The sequence below is a fragment of the Triticum aestivum genome, chromosome 5A (assembly GCF_018294505.1).
Source record: "Triticum aestivum cultivar Chinese Spring chromosome 5A, IWGSC CS RefSeq v2.1, whole genome shotgun sequence".
NCBI lineage: Eukaryota > Viridiplantae > Streptophyta > Magnoliopsida > Poales > Poaceae > Triticum > Triticum aestivum.
Window position 1 is genome coordinate 64056680 of NC_057806.1, and position 21786 is coordinate 64078465.

A 21786-nucleotide genomic window follows, 5' to 3' on the forward strand; every position below is an offset into this window, starting at 1 on the left:
ACGCGATGTCGTTAGACAGGTATCCAGCCTTCCTTAGCTTCTTGATGCGTCCCTCCGTGACAGAGGAGACCATCCACTTGCCTCCCGCTCTGGACATGGCTGGAGAAGGTTGAGGTGGGAGTGCGGACTTGGGCGCTGGAGCTCGAGTGCGCGAGAATGGATAGGCAAAGGAGGAAGAAGGCATAGGTGAAAGGGTGGATCCTTATCCCCTTATATGGGTGGACGCAACTACGTGTCCCCACCAACCTGGTAAAACTCGCTTATCTCCAAGCGCCGTAATCAATGGCGTGGTTGGGTTACCCACGCCCATATTGATGAGAATCCCGGAATAAGGGGACATGGTCTTTGCTTTAACAAGAGGTGCCAAGGAAATCGCCTCGCATGACGCGTTGAGGTGGGAGAATGAAATGACTCGGATAAAGGCTTGGCCGTGGTGTGATGTCACACTACGGAATACGTCAGCAGATTAAATTTGTGTAAATATTATTCTCTCTATGGCAATATGTGGAAACTTATTTTGCAGAGCCGGACACTATCTTTGTGTTCAAAATATTCTATGAAGTACTTGGAGGAGGAACCCGCCTTGCAATGCCGAAGACAATCTGCGCGCCGGACTCGTCGTAATTGAAGCCTGGTTCAGGGGCTATTGAGGGAGTCCTGGATAAGGGGGTGTTCGGATAGCCGGACAATACCTTCAGCCGGACTCCTGGACTATGAAGATACAAGATTGAAGACTTCGTCCCGTGTCCGGAAGGGACTTCCCTTGGCGTGGAAGGCAAGCTTGGCGATACGGATATGCAGATCTCCTACCATTGTAACCGATTTTGTGTAACCCTAACCCTCTCATGTGTCTATATAAACTAGAGTGTTTTAGTCCATAGGACAACAGACACAACAACAACCATACCATAGGCTAGCTTCTAGGGTTTAGCCTCTCCGATCTCATGGTAGATCTACTCTTCTACTACCCATATCATCAATATTAATCAAGGAGGACGTAGGGTTTTACCTCCATCGAGAGGGCCCGAATCTGGGTAAAACTTCGTGTCCCTTGCCTCCTGTTACCATCCGGCCTAGACGCATAGTTTGGGACCCCCTACTCGAGATCCGTCGGTTTTGACACCGACACTGTGCTTGAAAGCTGCTAAGGCTTCGGCGTTCGGACAGTCGACTATTTGGTTCTTTTTAGTGAGAAACATGTTCCAAAGCTTTCGGGTTGACTCTTCGGGCTGTTGAGTTATATGACTTAAATCGTCTGCATCCGGTGGTCGGACATAGGTCCCTTGAAAATTTGCCCGAAAAGCATCCTCGAGCTCTTCCCAGCTTCCAATGGAGTTTTCGGGGAGGATTTTAAGCCAGTGCCGAGCTGGCCCTTTGAGCTTGAGGGGTAAGTACTTGATGGCATGGAAATCGTCTCCTCGAGCCATGTGGATATGGAGGATGTAGTCCTCAATCCAGACCCCAGGGTCTGTCGTTCTGTCGTACGCCTCTATGTTTATGGGTTTGAATCCCTCTGGAAATTCATGGTCCAGCACCTCATCGGTGAAACATAGGGGGTGTGCGGCACCCCTGTGTTTGGGTGTACTGTGGTGTTCGGATTTTTGTAGTGTTGCATTGCATGCTGGAGCGCGCTTGCTTGGCCCGTAGATGGATCTGGTTGCGCCGTCCTTTTGATGCGAGCCCTCACGTGGATCGCCTACTGACTTGTGTGCGGCGTCGTTTGCCGCTCTATCTTGGCCACGAGGTCGTCTATCCGACCGGATGACTGTTTTGTTTTTTGATTGCGGGGGATCAAAGGCCTCCTCATTGAATTCAGGTAGCAACTTTCGCTTTGGGTAGCTCTTTGTGTGGCGACTACCGCCGTACTTTGCTGCAGTGTTGAGTACTTTATTCCATCTAATTTTGAGTGTGTCTTGTGTAGCCCTGAGCCTTTGCTTCTGCTTTTTCAGACTCCTCGCAGTGGCGACAAGCCTTTGATGGGTATTTTGTTGCTCCGGGTGCCTTTCCGGTGTGATGTCATCCAGAATGTTATCTTCGCCGGAGACAGGCTGTTCGGTTTGATTCTCCGTGTTGCCGTGGTCGGACGGTAGTTCAATCCCGTGTTTGTCGTCCGCTGGCTCACCCTGCTCTATCGCTGGGTCTATATGAACGATGTTTCTGCCGAGGCGGGATTTGGAGCGGCGCTTACGCCGCCGCTTTGACTGCTTCTCGAGGGAACAATCCTTTGCTGCATCCTTCCGTTCCTCATCGTCGTTTTCTTTGGGTGTGTCCACCATGTATACATCGTATGATGAAGTGGGCGTCCAGTGCCCTGTGGGCAGTGGCTCCTGTTCGTCTCCTGCATCGTCACCCATACCGTCGATGTCTTCAGAGTCGAAGGCGAGCATGTCGGTCAAGTCGTCGACAGTGGCTACTAAGTGGGTGGTGGGTGGGCGGCGAATTTCCTCGTCGTCCGCATCCCTATCTGGCCGGCCATAGTTCGGCCAGGACTCTCCTGACAAGGAGAGAGACCTTAATGAGTTTAGTATGTCGCCAAAGGGCGAGTGCTGAAAGATATCCGCGGAGGTGAACTCCATGATCGGCGCCCAGTTGGATTCGATAGGCACGGGCGCAGGCGGTTCGGAGTCCGTGGCCGGGGAAGAATCGGGTAGTTTGGCGTCACGGCTCCCGTGAAGGGTAAGGTCGGTATTTGGCTCGATCGCCTCTGAAGATGCGGCCTCCGTGGCGGGGTCTATCCACCTGTCCTTGGATGGAGCAACTGGCTCCGAGTTGAGGGTCAGAGCGGTCGCCGGTGCGATCTCCCGAACACTGTCCGATGGTAGAGCTAAATCACGCTCATCGTGACCGTGCGGCGTACTCGGCAAGGGCTCGAACCCGTCAAAGATGAAGTCTCCGTGGATGTCGGCCATGTGGATTATGCTTCCAAACCTGACCTGGTGGCCAGGGGCGTAACTCTTGATCTGCTCCAGATGGCCAAGCGAGTTGGCCCGCAGTGCGGAGCCGCCGAATACAAAGATCTATCTGGGGAGAAAAGTCTCACCCTGGACTGCATCGCTATCAATGATTGAAGGGGCCATCCAGCCTAATGATGACGACACAGAGGAACTCTCAATGAAAGCACCAACGTCGGTGTCAAAAACGGCAGATCTCGGGTAGGGGGTCCCGAACTGTGCATCTAAGGCGGATGGTAACAAGAGGTAGGGGACACGATGTTTACCTTGGTTCGGGCCCTCTTGATGGAGCTAATACCCTACATCCTACTTGATTGTTCTTGATAATATGAGTAGTACAAGAGTTGATCTACCATGAGATCATAGAGACTAAACCCTAGAAGCTAGCCTATGGTATGATTGTCTGTCCTTCTACGGACTAAAACCCTCCGGTTTATATAGACACCGGAGGGGGCTAGGGTTACACAGAGTCGGTTACAAGGAAGGAGATCTACATATCCGTACTGCCAAGCTTGCCTTCCACGCCAAGGAGAGTCCCATCCGGACACGGGACGAAGTCTTCAATCTTGTATCTTCATAGTCCAACAGTCCATCCAAAGGATATAGTCCGGCTGTCCGGATACCCCCTAATCCAGGACTCCCTCAAGCTCCCTAGCCCGTCGCGTCTCAACCGCTATGGGGGACTAACCTTCGACTAGGAGGGCTGCCAATCATGAAGCGGCGGCGACTATGTTATCCAGGGGGTGGGAGTAATGACCCAGAGGCGTTGACACGCGCTGGGACGGGATATTCTGACGAGGCGGATCCACTGTGCGTGGCTGAACCGACGCCCCTGTTCCAGGTGCTTCTACCCGGTTTACCACTTACTGGTTACTGGTTCCTGATCCTGGTGTGTTAAAGAGATTCCTTGGCTCATAAACCGGAGGTAGGTGGGACCGATACCTTCTCCTAATTACATCGTTAGATGCGTTCTGATCCAGCATAAGCCGATACACCCGTTCATCCAACTCGGCCCGCTCCATAGCCATCCTGGTGTTCTCGGCTACCAGGTCTTCCTTGGCTTGAGCTATCTGATCCTTCACTTTTGCAACTTCTGCGTTATGCTGATCCCGATTCGCCGAGTTAACTTCAGCCGCCAGCAGTGTTGCCAAAGTGTCGAACAAATTGGACAAAACCTGAGCCGACAGTCAGCTGTTGTCGCTGCTGCTGAACCGGAGATAATTGTTGCCACAGTTGAAGAATGTTGCGCTGACTGTGTACCGGCCATGAAGATCTTAACTCGGCTCGGTGGATCAAGGGGGTCCGGAATACTGTCGCCATCAGAACAGCCCCCAAACTGGCCATCTTGCAATTGGTACAATGACTCAGTCTCTCCGGTAGATGACTCATCATCAGAATAAATGATGGTTTCACCTCCAGATACCGATCTATCCTCAGATTCCACTCCATGGATGACTCCCACGAAGGCACGCTTCATGGTAGGCTGAACCTGGGCGGATCTCGCAGCTGAGCCGTTTTGACGATGTCGGTGCAGATGTCTGGCTCAGGGCCCGGTTCGCCGATCTTGCCAATGAAGATGTGAATACCGCCGAAGGGGACCCGATATCCATACTCAATTGAACCAGCCTCAGGGCCCCAGCCTTCATCGTCGATGTAGAGCTTGCCACGACGACTCTTGGTCATCCGGCCCACAACGTATCCCTTGAGCCCTTCGAAGCTGCCCTCTAAGAACCTAAAACCATCGTGCGATAGCCCCATGGTGGGCGCCAACTGTCGTGGGATTGTCACGGCAGATGTCCTAGTGTGAGGACTTAGTCATGGAGCCATCGCAACGTAGTTAGCTTAAAGAGGTTAAACCGGACAAAGGACACAAGGATTTATACCAGTTCGGCCCCTTGCAGTGAAGGTAAAGCCTACTCCAGTTATTATGGGATTGCTAGGGTTTCGATGACGAGGGAGCGAATACGCTATGCCTGGCTCTCGAGTCATTGTTTCTTGTCCTTGAACTGCCGCCGGGTCGTCCATTTACATACAGGTTGACGCCCGGTGGTTTACAGAATCCCAGCCGGCTCATAAACGTGTCCGGCTCGGTTTCTATCCTTTCCTATCTTACAACACAAGTTACACGCCTTATGGCGGTTTATGTCTATGGGCCCTAATCCGCCTTTGGGCCCAGGGCCTTTAGATCTCTTATAGTAAAGCGCCATGCTCCTTGTCTTCATGGGCTTCAATATTGATAACTCCTTATAGGTATAACCCGGCCCCTCCTGGGCAGTTTATACTCAGTAGTTATATCTCCAACAACATAGATTTGGCATACAAACAATTCTCCATCATATGTCTTCGTGAAGAGTGTGGGATCCAGGGAACCAGGTTTGAAGCCTTTGCTCTTCAGGAAGTCTTTGAGTGTGTCATACCAAGCACGAGGGGCTTGTTTGAGGCCATACAGTGCCTTGTTGAGCTTGTATACCATGTCAGTAAGGTCTTCAAAACCAGGTGGTTGTGCGACATACACTTCTTCTTCAATTTTTCCATTCAGGAAGGCACTCTTCACATCCGTTTGGTATGGAAGGATGTTGTGATGGTTGGCATAGGCTAGCAGAATGCGAATGGCTTCAAGCCTAGCCATGGGAGGAAATGTTTCATTGAAGTCAATCCCTTCTACTTGAGTGTAATCTTGAGCAACGAGACAAGCCTTGTTTCTGACAACTTGACCATGCTCATCTTTTTGTTGCGATAGATCCATTTGGTGCCAATGATGTTATGCTTGCGAGGATCAGGACGCTTAACCAGTTCCCACACATTGTTCAGCTCGAACTGTTGAAGCTCTTCTTGCATCGCTTGAATCCATTCAGGTTCCATGAAGGCTTCAGCAACTTTCTTGGGTTCACATATAGAGACAAATGCAAAGTTCCCACAGAAATTTGCTAGCTGTGTTGCTCTTGAATGAGTGAGTGGACTAGGTGCATTGATGCTATCGATTATCTTCTCAATCTTCACTTCATTTGCAACACGAGGATGAATTGGACGAAGACTTTGCTCTTGCTGATCATTGTCTTCATCATCGACATTCACTTCAGGCTGAGCAGTGTCTTTGGGTTGATTAGGTACAGAAATGATGATTTCTTCTTCAGCCTGAGCCTCTGAAGGTATGATTTCTCCAATACCCATAAAACTTGATAGATTCACTCGGTGAGACTTCATCTAGCACATTTGGCAGGTGCTCTCTTTGCGAGCCGTTAGTCTCATCGAACCGCACATCCACAGTTTCAACCACTTTATAGTGAAAGAAGTTGAAGACACTCTAGGAGTGTGAGTCCTTTCTGTAGCCAAGCATAAAACCTTCATGTGCTTTCGGTGCAAACTTTGAAGCATGATGTGGATCTTTGATCCAGCACCTAGCACCAAATACTATGATGTAGCTCACATTTGGCTTCTTACCAGTTAGTAGCTCATATGATGTCTTCTTTAGAAGCTTGTGAAGATAAACACGGTTGATGATGTGGCACGCAGTATCAATGGCTTCAGGCCAAAACTTCCTTGGTGTCTTGTACTCATCAAGCATCGTCCGTGCCATTTCAACGAGGGTTCTGTTCTTGCGCTCCACGATGCCATTCTGCTGAGGTGTGTATGGAACTGAGAACTCATGTGTGATTCCCAATGTATCAAGATAAGTGTCGAGGCCGGCGTTCTTGAATTCTGTGCTGTTGTCACTTCTGATGTGCTTGATCTTGATGCCATAGTTGGTCATGGCATGATTGGCGAATCGTCTGAAGACATCCTGCACTTCATTCTTATAGAGGATTATGTGCACCCATGTATATCTTGAATAATCATCAACAATGACAAAGCCATGGAGGCAAGCAATGGTAGTAAGGGTAGAGTAGTGAGTAGGGCCAAACAAGTCCATGTGAAGTACCTCGAAGGGATGAGATGTCGTCATGATTGTCTTCGAAGGATGCTTGGCCCTACTCATCTTTCTAGCTTCGCAGGCACCACATATATGATCCTTCTTGAACTTGATGCCCTCGATGCCTATGACATGCTTCTTCTTCACGAGATTGTACAAGTTCCTCATGCCGGCATGCCCTAGCCTCTGATGCCAGAGCCAGCACTCTGAAGCTTTCGCTAGAAGACATACGGCCAACTGTGGTCCTGCTGAGAAATCTACCATGTACAGATCATCTTTTCAATACCCTTCAAAGACTAGAGACTTTTCAGATTCCATAAGAACAAGGCAACAATATTTTCCAAATATCATAATCATGTTCAGATCACAAAGCATTGAGACAGACATTAAGTTGAAACCAAGGATTCAACAAGCATCACTTTATCCATGTGCTGATCCTTTGAGGTTGCAACTCTACCTAGACCCAATACCTTGCTTTTACTAGTGTCAGCAAATGTGATGTGACTCTTATTAGATGGATGTAGGGTTGAATCCATGAGAAGACTTCGATCACCAGTCATGTGGTTAGTGCATCCACTGTCCATAATCCATTCTGAAGCCTTTGGTATCATACCCTACAGTGCAGTTTGGGGGATAGGCTTCACCAAGAGTATTGTGAAGCGTAAACATTTGACGAACAAGTGGATTATGAAAGTTTAGGTCTTGGTTAGGATAAATAGGATGTTTGTCAATGAATCCTGGGACGAAATACATAATAAGACCATTCAGACATTTTATCTTGCGTCCCACAAGATGTTTTAGGTCCCCAGCATAAGCATCAGATGCCTTTGATTTTCGGCTAGAGACCTTTCCCTGCAAAAGAGTTAATTTTTCTTAACCACCCACATATTCAGGGGTGGCTTAGAAGCAATGAGTCTAAGTGCAACATCTGAGAACTTTGGCTTTGGAGCCCTAACAAATAGCCTTGCAGGTGGTGAATAATACTCATAAGAATAAGCAGAATAGTTCTTGGTCTTATGAACATAGCGGTCATATTCATAAGTCCGAGTATGGTTTCCCTGCAAAACATTGGCGTTAGGGTGACTCTGGTGAGTCCTCTGTCTGTATGAAGCCTTTGGTCTAGGGTTTGTCTTCTTCCCACGTGAGGTCATGATGACATTCACAGGAAGCTTCTCAAGACAACTCTTGGGCACCCAGATCTTCTTCAAAGGTGGTCCGTTCCTGCAGTTAGTACCAATATAACTGGAAAACACTTCACCATTCTGATTCTTAAACAGTTTATAGTTTGCAACAAAGGATTCATCAATGATAATAGGGTTAGCACAAGTGAAGCCAGATAAAGTAGATGGGTCCACTGAAGGTCCCTTTGCAGCAACCCATGTGGTTTTGGGGTACTACTCAAGCTTCTAGTAGGGACCATCAACATTCATTTTCCTCTCGAACCCAACACCCTTTTTCCTCGGGTTTCAGTTCAGAATCTGTTTCTTGAGGACATCACATAGTGTCTTATGCCCTTTGAGATTCTTGTACATCCCTATTTCAAGCAATGTCTTCAACCTAGCATTCTCATCAGCAATAGTAGTGGTATCCTCAGAAGAGGGGTTAGTTTCCACATCAGTAGTTGAAGACATAGCAACAGTAGCAGCAGTAGAACATTCAGCAACAAAGACAACATTATCATGCTCAAGACAATTTAAACATGGTGCATCAAAGTCCTCCTGAGCGGAACTGATCTGTTGAGCGCGGAGTGACTCGTTCTCCTTTTGAAGATCTTCATGAGCCGATCTCAAGTTCTCAAGCTCTTGCTTCCTTTGAAGATAATCATAGGAGGGCTTTTCATGAGTAGTTGAGAGCGTTTCATGATGACTTTCAAGTTCCTTGTACTTAACATGAAGATTTTTAATGTCTTCAATTAAGGACCGAGTTCGAGTCATTTCCGCGTCCAATAGGTCATCGCTTTTGTCTAGCAACTTTTGAATGTGTTCCATAGCATTTTGTTGTTCTGTTGCAATTTTAGCAAGTGTTTTGTAGCTAGGTTTAGATTCACATTCAGAGTCATCTTCACTGGACGTTTGAAAGTAAGCATCGCGTGAGTTTACCTTGGCACCGCGTGACATGAAGTAGTAGGTGGGAGCAGATTCATCATCATCATCAACATCAGCGTTGGTGACGAGGTCATTGTCTTCAATGTTGAAGATGGACTTGGTGACATATGCTGAAGCTAGAGCCAGGCTTGCCACGCCTGAATCGGACTCCTCCTCAGACTCCACCTCCGCCTCCTCAGAAGCAGACTCCTCCTCTGAATCCATCTCCTTGCCAACAAATGCACGAGCCTTGCTTGATGAGCTCTTCTTGTGTGATGAAGACTTAGATGACGATTTTGATGAAGACTTTGAGGATTTGTTCTTCTTCTTCTTCTTCTTCTTGTCATTAGAATTATATTCTTTGTTCTTCTTCTTCATCTTGATCTCATTGTCCCATTGAGGACACTCAGAGATGTAGTGACCAGGTTTCTTGCACTTGTGGCATGTTCTCTTCTTGTAGTCACGAGAGGAAGCTTCATCATTTCTTGAGATGGATCTTCAAGACTTTTTGAAGCCCTTTTTCTTGGTGAACTTCTGGAACTTCTTCACAAGTATAGCGAGCTCCTTTCCAATGTCTTCAGGATCGTCAGAACTGCCGCCAGATTCTTCTTTCGACGAGGAAACAACCTTTGCCTTGAAAGCCCGAGATCGACCATAGCTGGGACCATAGATATCTCTTTTCTCAGATAACTAGAACTCATGTGTGTTGAGCCTCTCAAGTATGTCAGACGGATCGAGAGTCTTGAAGTAGGGCATTCTTGAATCATCAGGGCCAGGGTGTCAAATGGGCTATCAAGTGATCTCAGGAGCTTCTTGATGATTTCGTGCTTGGTGATCTCAGTGGCGCCGAGTGCGCGAAGCTCATTTGTGATATCAATGAGGCGATCAAACGTGAGCTGGACATTCTCATTGTCGTTTCTCTTGAAGCGGTTGAAGAGGTTGCCAAGAACATCAATCCTTGAGTCTCTCTGAGTCGAGACGCCTTCGTTGACCTTGGAGAGCCAATCCCAGACTAGCTTCGCAGTTTCTAGTGCACTCACACGGCCGTATTGTCCTTTGGTAAGGTGACCACAGATGATGTTCTTGGCGGTCAAGTCCAGTTGAATGAACCTCTTGACATCAGCAGCGGTGATACCTTCACCGACCTTGGGAACACCGTTCTTGATGACATACCAGAGGTTGACGTCAATGGCTTCAATATGCAAACACATCTTATTCTTCTAGTAGGGGTAATCAGTGCCATCGAAGACAGGGCACGCGGCGGGACCTTGATTATCCTTGTAGTCGACATAGCTAAAACTCCAGGTGGTTAAACCGAATCACACAAAACAAGGGAGCACCTTGCTCTGATACCAATTGAAAGTGCTAGTTAACAACTAGAGGGGGGTGAATAGGCGATTTTTATTAAAGTCTTCAAAACACGGGGGCTTTGAAGGCAAACAGTAGAAATGAACCTATTGATATGCAGCAGAAGGTAGACTACACTAGACAGGCCATAGTCAAGTAAGCAATGAAGTGAAAGTTCGAAGACTATTAACAGCTAGGTAATATGGATCAGGATGGAAGATAGTATGAAGCCAAACAGTAAACAGTCTTCAATCAGTGAAGTCAATCAGATCATACAGGCAAGCAATGACTTCACGAAGACAAACTGTAAAGTAAAGGGAAGTGAAGGATAGAACCAGTAGCTTGGTGAAGACAAGGATTTGGTAGACCAGTTCCAGTTGCTGTGACAACTGTATGTTTGGTTAGGGAGGCTAAGATTTAACTCAGAAGACAGTGTCTTCACCTTATTCCCCTTGACCTAAGGACACACAGTCCTTGCCCAATCACTTTGGTAAGTCTTCAAGGTAGACTTCCCAACCTTCACATACTTCGCTCATTTGCAATCCACAATGACTCTTGGATGCTGAGAATGCGACGCCTAATCGGCTGGAGGATTCACAGTTCTCAAGTGTAACAAGTCTTCAGATCACGCAGAAAGAAAGACTTCAGTGATGCCTAACACTCTTCGGCTCTGGGTGCTTTTGGGCTTTGTCCTCACAAGGATCTCTCTCTCAAATGCTTCGGAGGTGGGTTGCTCTCAAACGACAAAAGCCGTGCACTAACTCTGAGCAGCCACCAATTTATGGTGTAGGGGGTGGGCTATTTATAGCCAGGAGGCAACCCGACCTGATTTGTCTGAAATGACCCTGGGTCACTAAAGAACTGACACGTGTCCAATGGTCAGATTTCAAACACATGCGGCAGCTTGACTTGGGCTACAAGTAAAGCTGACTCATCTAGCTCTGGATAAGATTTGCTCTCATTGTCTTCTCTCGAAGACATAGGATTTGGTTGAGCATCACTTCAGTCACTCTGACTTTGTTCACTTGGACCCCATTTAACAGTACGGTGGTTCCTATGACTCAACAAAGAAGAAAAGGAAACTATGAAACAATATGTCTTCGCACTTCATAGTCTACATGTGAATGTCTTCTCATGTCATAATCATCACTATGAATATCTTCACAGACCACCATTGTCTTCAATGTCTTCACACATTTTTAGGGGTCATCTCTGGTAGGTAAACCAAATCAATATGGGACTACTACCTATGTTATCCTGCAATTCTCACAAATGTATTAGTCCCTCAACCAAGTTTGTCGTCAATACTCCAAAACCAACTAAGGGTGGCACTAGATGCACTTACAAAACTTGAAGAACAACTGTTCTAATTTAAGATTCCATTGCTATCGTGCATACTGCTTTGCTCTTGTATCACTGTATTTACTCATACAAACTTATTTTTAAATTGAAGGATCCAATCGAAACTCCAATGGCACAGCGGGTATGTTAACACATGTTTCTTTAACAGGTCTGCTCTTATCAATAGCTCTGTTGATTTGAATTTCAATTGTGTATACAGTTGACTTCTCATATCATGCACATTACTAGCATCACAACAGAGCCAATAGTGTTGTTGTACATGTAGACCCGTGGTACCCATCTGAAATCTTGTTGTGCCGTGTAGTTTCCCACGCTTTGTATTCTTTCACTGCTGCTTTGTCTTGAACTGATATGATTTGAACCTTGTCTCTATTTTGATTTGGCAAGACAATGCAGTGACCATAGGACATAGATATATGTTTGTTTGATGCTTTTATTATGTATTACTTGGCAATAGAAGACTTGGTAGTTCAATCCTGTCCACCTTACTAATGAACTGGTTCACCAAAATGAATTTCATATACTAGTACATGCTAAACCTGTTATGTGTCTGCTTGTTTCTTCTTTTAGAATGCTGATACAATATTGGGGAAGAGTGCCTTATTAAGCAATAGTAAAGGAAGTAATGCAAGTAAGGTTCAGGATAGTGAGACATCCTTGTTGATCTCCAACAAAGCTGATAAAATAGCTAAGGAAGACTATCTTGAAGACAGTGAGACAACCCCAAAGTCCTATATTGGTTTAGTGTTCGAGTTACTGGCCACTACCGCTTGCACAAGCTATACAAACTCACTGTCTGAATCAATTCGGTTTCTTGAGTCTCAACTACAAGCTGAAAGACATCGACCAGCTGTGCTGCGACAAGAAGCGGAAGGACTGCGGAAGTCCCTGGAGCATTCAGATGCATACTTTCTGGTGCAACAACAAGTGTTGGAGGATTTTAGCGCCAAACAAGACAAAGCTAATAAGATTGCTAAGCTTATTGCCAGCATGGTGGATACCCAGGATAACGTTTCTTGAGCTCTTCTGAAGTTGTTTCAGTTATGGACTTGTTTTGCTGCCGCGTTTATTTGCACTGGTGGCCAATTTAGATGGCCAGTGTTTGTAATATGCTGCTTTTTTCCCTATATTTGCACTGGTGGCGAACTTTGATGCCCAGTGGATGTAATATGTGTAATAGCCATAATAGCTTAGCGTTAGTTCCTTGCTTATTTATCTACTTATTGTCTTGTTTAGTTGTTTGCTTGTAGTCATTGTAGTTCTTTTTCCGCATTTTTCTAGTGGCCACAATAAACTAGGCCACAATAACCATGGCAACACATGGACTGTTGTGACCATGGTCCTACTAGCTGCATAGGGACCATGGCCCTCCACGGGCTGTACGATCCATGGGCCTTCCACGGGCCGTACGATCCATGGGCCTTCTACAGGCCGTCTCATTGGGCCTTCTACGGGCCGTATAGTCATTTCGCCAAACATGGGCCATACTATTCACGGACCAATGACAGACTGCAAAATGGGACGTAGACGGGCTAGAGTGGAAATCGTCTGTTTTGCGGCCCGACCATAACGGGCCGTTAATAGACCGTAATTGATGATGTTATGGAAATAGCCCAATGTGTTAATGGGCCACAAGAAGGCCAACTGTAACCACATGCTAAATTTGGCCCACAAGCTGAATAGGATAGTAACGGACAGTAAGTAATCGAATTCTGGAAATGAGCCCAAGAATAAACGGGCCCTTAGAAGGCTAAAAGTTAACACGGGCTGGAAACGACAGACAGACTAATGGGCCGTTAATCGGTATAAAGCGATAGACTGTTCATTACGGGCCAGTTTCACCACGGGTCGTTAATGGACCAAGATTTACAAAGGGCCTCATATGGGCAGAATGACATCATGGGCCAGACATGGGCTGGGAGTTACAACGGGCTAGAATCATACTGGACGGCTGTAGCGACCAGACCTCAAACGGTCCAATCTCTGTGCTCCGATGTCATCCCTGGATCAGTAATGTTGACACCACACAGTACTTGAAGGATTTATAACAGAGTAGCAATCACACACTTATTACATCGAGTGTCTCAAAAGAGAATTTATTACAATAAATATGGCTTAAGGCAATCTAATTATGATAACAGCGGAAGGCTTGGAAGATAAGTGAGTCCATCAACTCCAACGGCATCACTGAGTATAGAACCACGACCTAAAAGCACCTTACTCGTCGTCTGAAAAGTCTGCAACATGAACGTTCAAGCCCGAAAATGGGTCAGCACATGGAATATGCTGGCAATGTAACACATAGATAGCAATGAAAGAATAAGGCTATACTACATGCATATTTGGCTGGTGCAAAGCTCTATGGTTACAGTTTTGCGTAAAGCCAATTTTTCCCTACTGCAAAGGAATTCATTTTATTTAACTATCATGGTGGTTGTTAAACATTGAGAGTGTAGACACGCTCTCAATCCCAATTAAGCATCATCATTAAAACCCAACAAAATTAATTAGAGTAACATGATGAGATTCACATGATAATCAGAGTACTAGATACTCAAGATGTCCATAACCAGGGACACGGCTAACCATGATTAGTTTATACACTCTGCAGAGGTTTGCGCACTTTTCCCCACAAGACTCGATCTCCTCCGTTGGGATTCTCGCACTACATGGTGTTTGAGAAACGGATGACCGAGACATAGTCTTTCAGAAGCGCTCACACCTTACGAACGGGTAGACCGTTACACCTACTTTCCCCTACATCTGCTAGTCTACCACTATAAAAGTTCGCACAACTTAGTCAACTATGCTAGAGCCCATAGTAGCTTGTGGCTGCACACAGAAGTTTCTAGTATGAATAATCTCATGATTCCTTTGAGCCTGGGTGGCTGTCCAAAAGAAAAACAGGCAATCGCTGGAATACCCAGGTGCCTCAATCCATCCAGATGTGTATTAAAGTTGCCACCTTAAATAAACCATTAATTTAACAATCTCACATCTGTCATGGATACACTCACCCAATCCACGTTTACTAGCATAGCATGGCACAACAAGCAAACGTAGAAGTAACTCCCAAAGGTTTGATATGAAAACAGGTAATAGGTACTAGCTCATCTAATTCCCAAACCCACAATTTAATTTGATCCTAATCATGCAATGTGTGGGGATTGATCTAATGCGATAAAAACTAGGTAATAGGAAGTATGATCAAAGTGTTACTTGCCTTGCTGATGATCCGCAAAACCTAGCGATTCGAAGTAGCAAGCGGCGCACTCCGGGTACTCTATCGCAAACAAACAAGCATACAATAAGTACTCAACTAATGCACAGGTAAAACTCAAATAAGAGATCTAACCAGAAAGTTCAGCTTAAGAACTCCGGTTGGCAAAAAGAATCAAATTGAACGAAGCAACGAAAGACAAGCAGCGAAAGAAACAAGCTTCGTTTACTATTCTGGATCTAGGTCAAATTTTACAGAGGCAAAAACTGGTTTGAGTTGGTTAAACGGAAAGAGGGTTTTGAGACGAAACTCTAGGCGCTTGAATCGCCTGATTCCGATAAACGAGAGAAAAGTTATACTAGAACGAAAATCGGATCAGAAATCGTGATCAGAAAAATCACGGATTTAATCCGAGAAAAAGAAAAATGACGAACAGATTAATGAACGAACGTTCGTTATCTGGAACTAAACGATGAACGCGTTCGTTAAAATGAACGAACGAGCAAACGCTCGCTAATTAACTAAACCGAGAAAAAAAACCGATCTATCTAAAAAACGAATCTAAAAAAACCGAAAATAAACTGGTGAAAACCAACGGTTTTCTAAAAAAAACCAGCGAGCGGCGGCGGTTCGACCTCGTCGCGTGATTCCGATAAACGAGCGAAAATATGAAAATAAATAAAATCAAATGATCCTATTTTCAAAATTTGAGAAAACTCAAATACGAAAATAACGAAATCCCAACTCTCTCCGAGGGTCCTTGAGTTGCGTGAAATTTCTAGGATCAACCGAAATGCAATAAAATATGCTATGCAAAGATGACCTATTGTATAACATTCCAAATTAAAAATTTGGGATGTTACAACGGCCCAAATGACGCTACTGGGCCTAATTCGGGTAAGCCGTAACGGGCCGTGACCTAGCGGGTTGTATATGGGCTATATGCTAACATGCCGTTAACAGGATTTCTGTGGGCCGGCCCGCTACCTCTTTGACCAAGTTAAACGGGCCGGCCTTTTCACTGGAATGTGCCTCTGTTGGGCTGTGTCACGTGTCGACGTTTCATAGGCGCCTCCTGTCCAGTGAGTGGATGACATCTGTCCCAGCGGTGAGCCAACACGTGTTTCCTCTGGCAAATCAGAATTTTACACGTGAAAATCCCCATTGGTCCGGGCTGTTAACGGGTTATTGGATCCAAAACCGGACCCGGTAGCTTAACGGCGACCTGTTACGGTGGACGCCACGTGTCGGTCACCCTTGACGAAAGCACTTCCATGACGCGCCATTTATCATTATGGAAATGGACACTTCCGTGATGATAATTTTGGTAATGTCATGAAAGACTTCCACGACAGCACAAGTATGACTATCTTGTTTCTGTCATAAAATCGTCATGGATGTACATGACAGAAAACGTGACCTACTATGACAAACACGTATCATCACAGAAGTGTATTTTTTTGTAGTGATATGAAGAGACAGAGAGAATTTGAGGGAAAAACATAGAAGAGGTTAGGATCCGATTACATTCGCTTAGTTCGGAAAATAGCAAAATTGAAGACGTAGCTATAAGTGAATGATGTAGAGGACATAACACACACACACACACACACACACACACACACACACATATATATATATATATATATATATATATATATATAGAGAGAGAGAGAGAGAACGGCTTTCCTACCATCACTAGCAGCAAAGAGGGCTATCGGGACCCTTGATTTGCATCAAGATCCGAACTTTTAGTTGGATAAGGTTTTGAATTGTTGCATTACTGGAGATCGCATTTACAAAAGTGAAAAGCATGTGGAGGACTTTACTGGGCGGTGGATGAAAATGGCAACCTAGTGTCTGAAATGGCAGACTTATACGTGGAATGGGGACAACTGCTTTCCAGCATTGGTCAGCTAGCGTGCTCTATTTTGGGAAGCCTATTGTCTAGGTTTTGTTGCGTTGCTAGTTATGAAAGGTTCCTTACATCTCAGTTTATTTTTAGCAGGTTTTAGTTTGAAAGGTCCTGTTCATCTAATGCATAAGCTGCCGAGGAGGGTTCTGCACCTTTTCATATTCAGCGTAGCCCACGGGCCGTTTGTCTTTAGCCTTCGCGTGAATAGGAGTAGGCTCGTCACCGAGATTCTTGGATCTACCTATTGGCGCCATATTGTTGTCGAACTTTTTCATTTTCTTGCTGGCACGGTGCCTGTCAATGGTATGCACCTTCTAAGTAGCCAGTTAGCTAATAAAAACGATGTTTATACACATATCAGGATAACAAACGCACATTTGGTTGCTTCGGAAAAAAAGTGCATGGCCATGGTTATATTTTGCCATTATATCATCGGCAAGCTGACGTGACGCAGTACTGCAGTTAATTAGTGGTGGTATTGGTTAATTAGTGGTGGTATTGCGCCGGCCCTTATAAGCAAAATTTCTTTTTATTATTTGGACTGTATGTGGCAGTTTGTTTAAGGTTAGTGCCCTTCATGACAAAAATATTTGTACTACCTCCGTCTGGGGTTATCATGGTTTGTACTTTTTTTTGTGACCTAATTTCAACATGTATTTGAATTAACAATATATAAAGTATATCTTACACGAGTATATTTGTTGAGTCGATATTTGTAAGAGGTGTTCCAGACATATTTTATTTTCTTATGTCCCCTTGTTTCATATTCTATTCCTAGAATCCTCAGAACATTTCCTTAATTTGTTCAGAAATAACTCTTCATTGTTCTACTAAAAATTGTACTGCATTGTGTTGTCATTTGGTAAATGTTATCCATAAAAGCATATATTTATTGAAATTAAAATTACTCACATCATGGTATTGCGTTTGTCTATGCTGCCACAGTCGATAAAGAGGTTTGTGTTAATATATATGATTGCACCAATAATAGTATGGATGTACTCAAAAATCCTGTTCGCAAATCGCACCGATAAACCTCAAAACAGATCTAGGGTTCTAGAGTCCGCCTCGTCTGCAATGGACTTAGGGCCATGGCGCCGTGGTGGGTCCTTGCCCTTGCCAAAGGGAGGGTGTGCAGGCATAGCCCTTGTACGTTTATCATAGTCTTGGTGGATTTGCTCCGATTTGGTTGTAGTTCGTCTACTTTGTGTGTCTTCGGATTTGAGTTTTTTTTCATTTCCGAAGAAAACGTACAACCATTGTGACAACAAACCTTTAATATGTGCCTGCACAACATCCCAGAGTGTGGGAACATGCCACACTCGCAAGAGTTAGTGTCACTCTCCCTGTCGACGTCGACCTCATAAGTAACTTTGCACCAGCGCTTTCTGGTTTCAGCGTTTACATGCTCCACTTTCATTTTGCCGTCAACATGCAAACCTTTCACCATATATGGCCCAGATTGATATAGCTCGTCGGAGAATATCTTAAACATTACCCTGGTGTACATGCTGGGTGCATGGTGTTCGATTGGGAAATTATATCTTAGGACGGTCTTGTCCTGCACACACATGTCATACCTTTTCATGGATAGTGGTTGATCTATACTACATCTCAATGGGAAAAAGCCCATATGTGCTTAAGATATACTCCCTCCGTTTCAAAATAGATGACTCAATTTTGTACTAACTTTAGTACAAAGTTGAGTCATCTATTCTGGAACGGAGGGAGTACTACCTTATCTGTGTGTGCTTGCTCCTAGTCTTCTTCGGAACACCGATCCGCGTACATTCTGTTGAACTGAATGACAAATGAATTCAGAGGTGCTGACCGTGCGACGTACCTTTTCAATACATTGTCCATGCACTCACTACGCTGTGTGCTGCACATTTTCGCACAAAATACGTCGATCAAATATGGCTTAGCCCACTTTACTCTGACCTCATAAATCTGCTTCAAAAACGAGTTCCTCTCACTCTTTCTCAATCTCATCTACTGTCATCATCTCATTTACAAGCAAACCAAAATTGATTCTGAATTCAGTTCATTTACTATATATACTACCACCCTTTTCCATCATCTTCTTTAGTACATGCCATTTGCATCAAACGGTGCACCGTTATTGGCATAACATCTGCAATGGCAAGCTCCATCTGTCTACTTTGATCTGAAAAGTATTTCTGTACGACAAAAAACTAGGGTAACTCTATCAGATTTCAGTGTGACTGACAAAGATACTACTATAGAAACATACGCCTGAATAATGACCATCCATCTGGTTAATATTATGTCTTTACTACAAAACTTTAATGCGTAATATTTCTTTGATATATAGGCGTGATTAGCACGGAGGAAATCAATGCAAAAATCGATATGTATATCGTTGCATGTTCTTGTATTGAGAGGGTTACCTCTGACGTCTAATCCATCCTGTGCCCGGCACAGTAGGCGGCGTGGGGGATTTCGCTGATTTCCTCTCATTCTATTCTTCGACTAGATCCATGTTGATTCGGTTTTGAAACGAGGGTATACGACTCATGGTTGTGGAAAAGTTATCATCCATGGGGACTTCACCTGTCACTGGATCTATCACCGAGAATAGGGTAAGAAAATTGTTACATGATCAAAAGAGGCCATGGAAGAAGGACATTAACGGGTATGCGTGTGAGTAACTCACATGTGCGGTGGACGAAACCATTAGGGTGCGTTGCGCCGTCGTTCTCCTCCATTTTTGCTACCGGATGCTGGCTGTGAAGATTGATATGACGGGGAACTATGAGTGTGTGTTGGGTTTGGGTTGCTCCGGGAAGATGGTATGGTCATGGGGGTTGTTCACGTCCTGCCAGCACGGTTGTCGTTATCTCTGAATGACCTACAGACCGTGGTCACGGGTGTGTACATTTTGTTTCTTTGACTTTTTTTCGTGTGGCATGTTCTGACCTGTGGACGTACCTGGCCATTGTTATGTTACTTGAAAACAAAAAAATTCCAGAAAGACGAGTCCTACCGAGTAACGCAAATATATCCCCAAATTTTTGAAATGATTATGTGCACTAACACAACATAAATCTCAATAAAGACCTTTTTAATGATTTTAATGTGATTGTGTTAATTTTTCTGTACATTCCTCTAACTCGTTAGCTCATATGGGCATCTCGAACATGGACCCTCAGAATGACCGCATCCGTCATGATTCAGTGAGTAAAATGCACAGAACCATCACTTTAGCATCATAGCTCTGGGAAACCATCACTTTACAAAACGTGACATTTAGCACCGAACCAAAAAATTGATAGTGGCAAAAAACACTGATTCAAAATGCTAAGCATTTGAATGACGTCACTAATCGGCTAGACCTGTCTGTCGGGCTGAGTTGGCAGAAAAAATGCCACACAGGCAAGTTGACTTGGTCTTCTTCTTCCTCATTCGTCATTTCTTCAGATCTCCGTTGTCTCCGTTGGTCACCAAAGGCTCTCTACTCCTCACACTGCCTCCATGGCCGCCGCCTCTACTCCGGTTAAACCCGAGAAACTGGCCCGCCCCCGGAGTAGGATGCATCAGCGACTCCATCCCCGTATACACCCAAGGCAGCCGATCCCTCCCTCGCCGGAATCAACCATGGCCGTCGTGGCTATGCGTCCTCCACAGCTCCATCTCCGCGCCAAAATCCGGCATTCTCTTCTAACATCCCCCGCCGCTCTCCACCAAATTTTGGCCCTCTCTCACCATCTCCTTCCTTTCATCGCCGACGCATGGAAACGGGGGAGAATTTGTGAAAGATGGAGGTGGCAGAGGTGTTGGAGGATTCGAGCATCAAGCTCGGCCGGAAGATCACACCTGTTGTGCGGCAAACTAGCCGCGTCAAAGTGAAGAGCGCAAAGGAGAAGAAGATCAAGAAGCAGATGGCCGCCGGTTTGACGACCAAGCTGCTAGATATGCACAATCATGCTTTATTGACAATGTTTCACTTTGTAGTCTTATCGTGATTGTTTGGTGTACATGAAGTTGGAGAAGAAAAACTACACCATCATGCATTGTTGGTTGAAGATGAATGTACAACAGAAGTTGAACATTTTCATATCCAATACCCCCTACGAAGCCGTGGAGGAAGAAACAGGTGAAACTATGAACCCAACCCAAGTGTCGTCGGATCAAGTTTGAAGCTCTAGGACCTAAAGGAGGAGAAAAAGGTAGAGAGTTCAAAATGTACTCAATTACAACTGCCTGTTCATTATTGTTGAGAAAACGGTTCCCTCTCCGATTAAAAGGAGTGCCCTCATACGAGTTTGTAAGGTTTGTGCAATGGACAATGAAGGTTCCGGTGTCACTATGATGGTACGACAATACAAGAACACCATGTGGGAGAGGGAGAGAGGTCCGGAGTATATGGATTGTCGTTCATATGACATTGTAATGCTCAGTGATACTAGACCACCGTGGAGGTATAACCTGCATGTTTCATTTACCGTCAGAGGGAGCCACACACACACACACACACACAGACACACACACACACACACTCATCTCTCTCTATCTCTCTCTCTCTCCGTGTGTCTCTGTGTGTGTGTATGTGAGAGAGAGAGAGAGAGAGTGTGTGTGTGTAACGCCCCGAGACCGATGTGCCAGGTGTCTTCGAGTTATTCGCTGCTGTTGCCATGTCTTTTGCTTGCGTGTTGCATTTCATCATGTCATCATGTGCATTACCCTTGTCACCCTCTCAAACCATTGCACCATCACTTCTCCTTCCTTCCCTTTTCTTCCATTCTTTGCAAGTGCCACTTTGCCTCCACCATAAATGTTCATCTTTTCACCAATATTCTAACACCATATACCTAGCCTCTCTATCAAATTTTATCTCAATTGGAATTGTTTTGGTTAGGGTTTAAAATGGTTCAAGTTTGAATTTAATTCAAACTTGAATTATTTCACTACCTTTAAAAATCTCCAAACCACTTTTATTAAATAGAGAACATTTTCAAGATCATGAGAATATTTTT

At 45.0% G+C, this 21786-nt stretch overlaps 1 long non-coding RNA gene across 1 annotated transcript; it reads right to left on the bottom strand.

The window, feature by feature from the left end:
• Positions 1–18501: 18501 nt before the first annotated feature.
• On the bottom strand, positions 18502–19608 carry LOC123106591 (uncharacterized). Its single transcript, XR_006451404.1, has 3 exons — positions 19467–19608; positions 19201–19375; positions 18502–18969 (listed from the first exon to the last, which is right to left on the bottom strand). It is a non-coding gene; the product is annotated as an uncharacterized lncRNA (long non-coding RNA).
• Positions 19609–21786: the final 2178 nt, after the last annotated feature.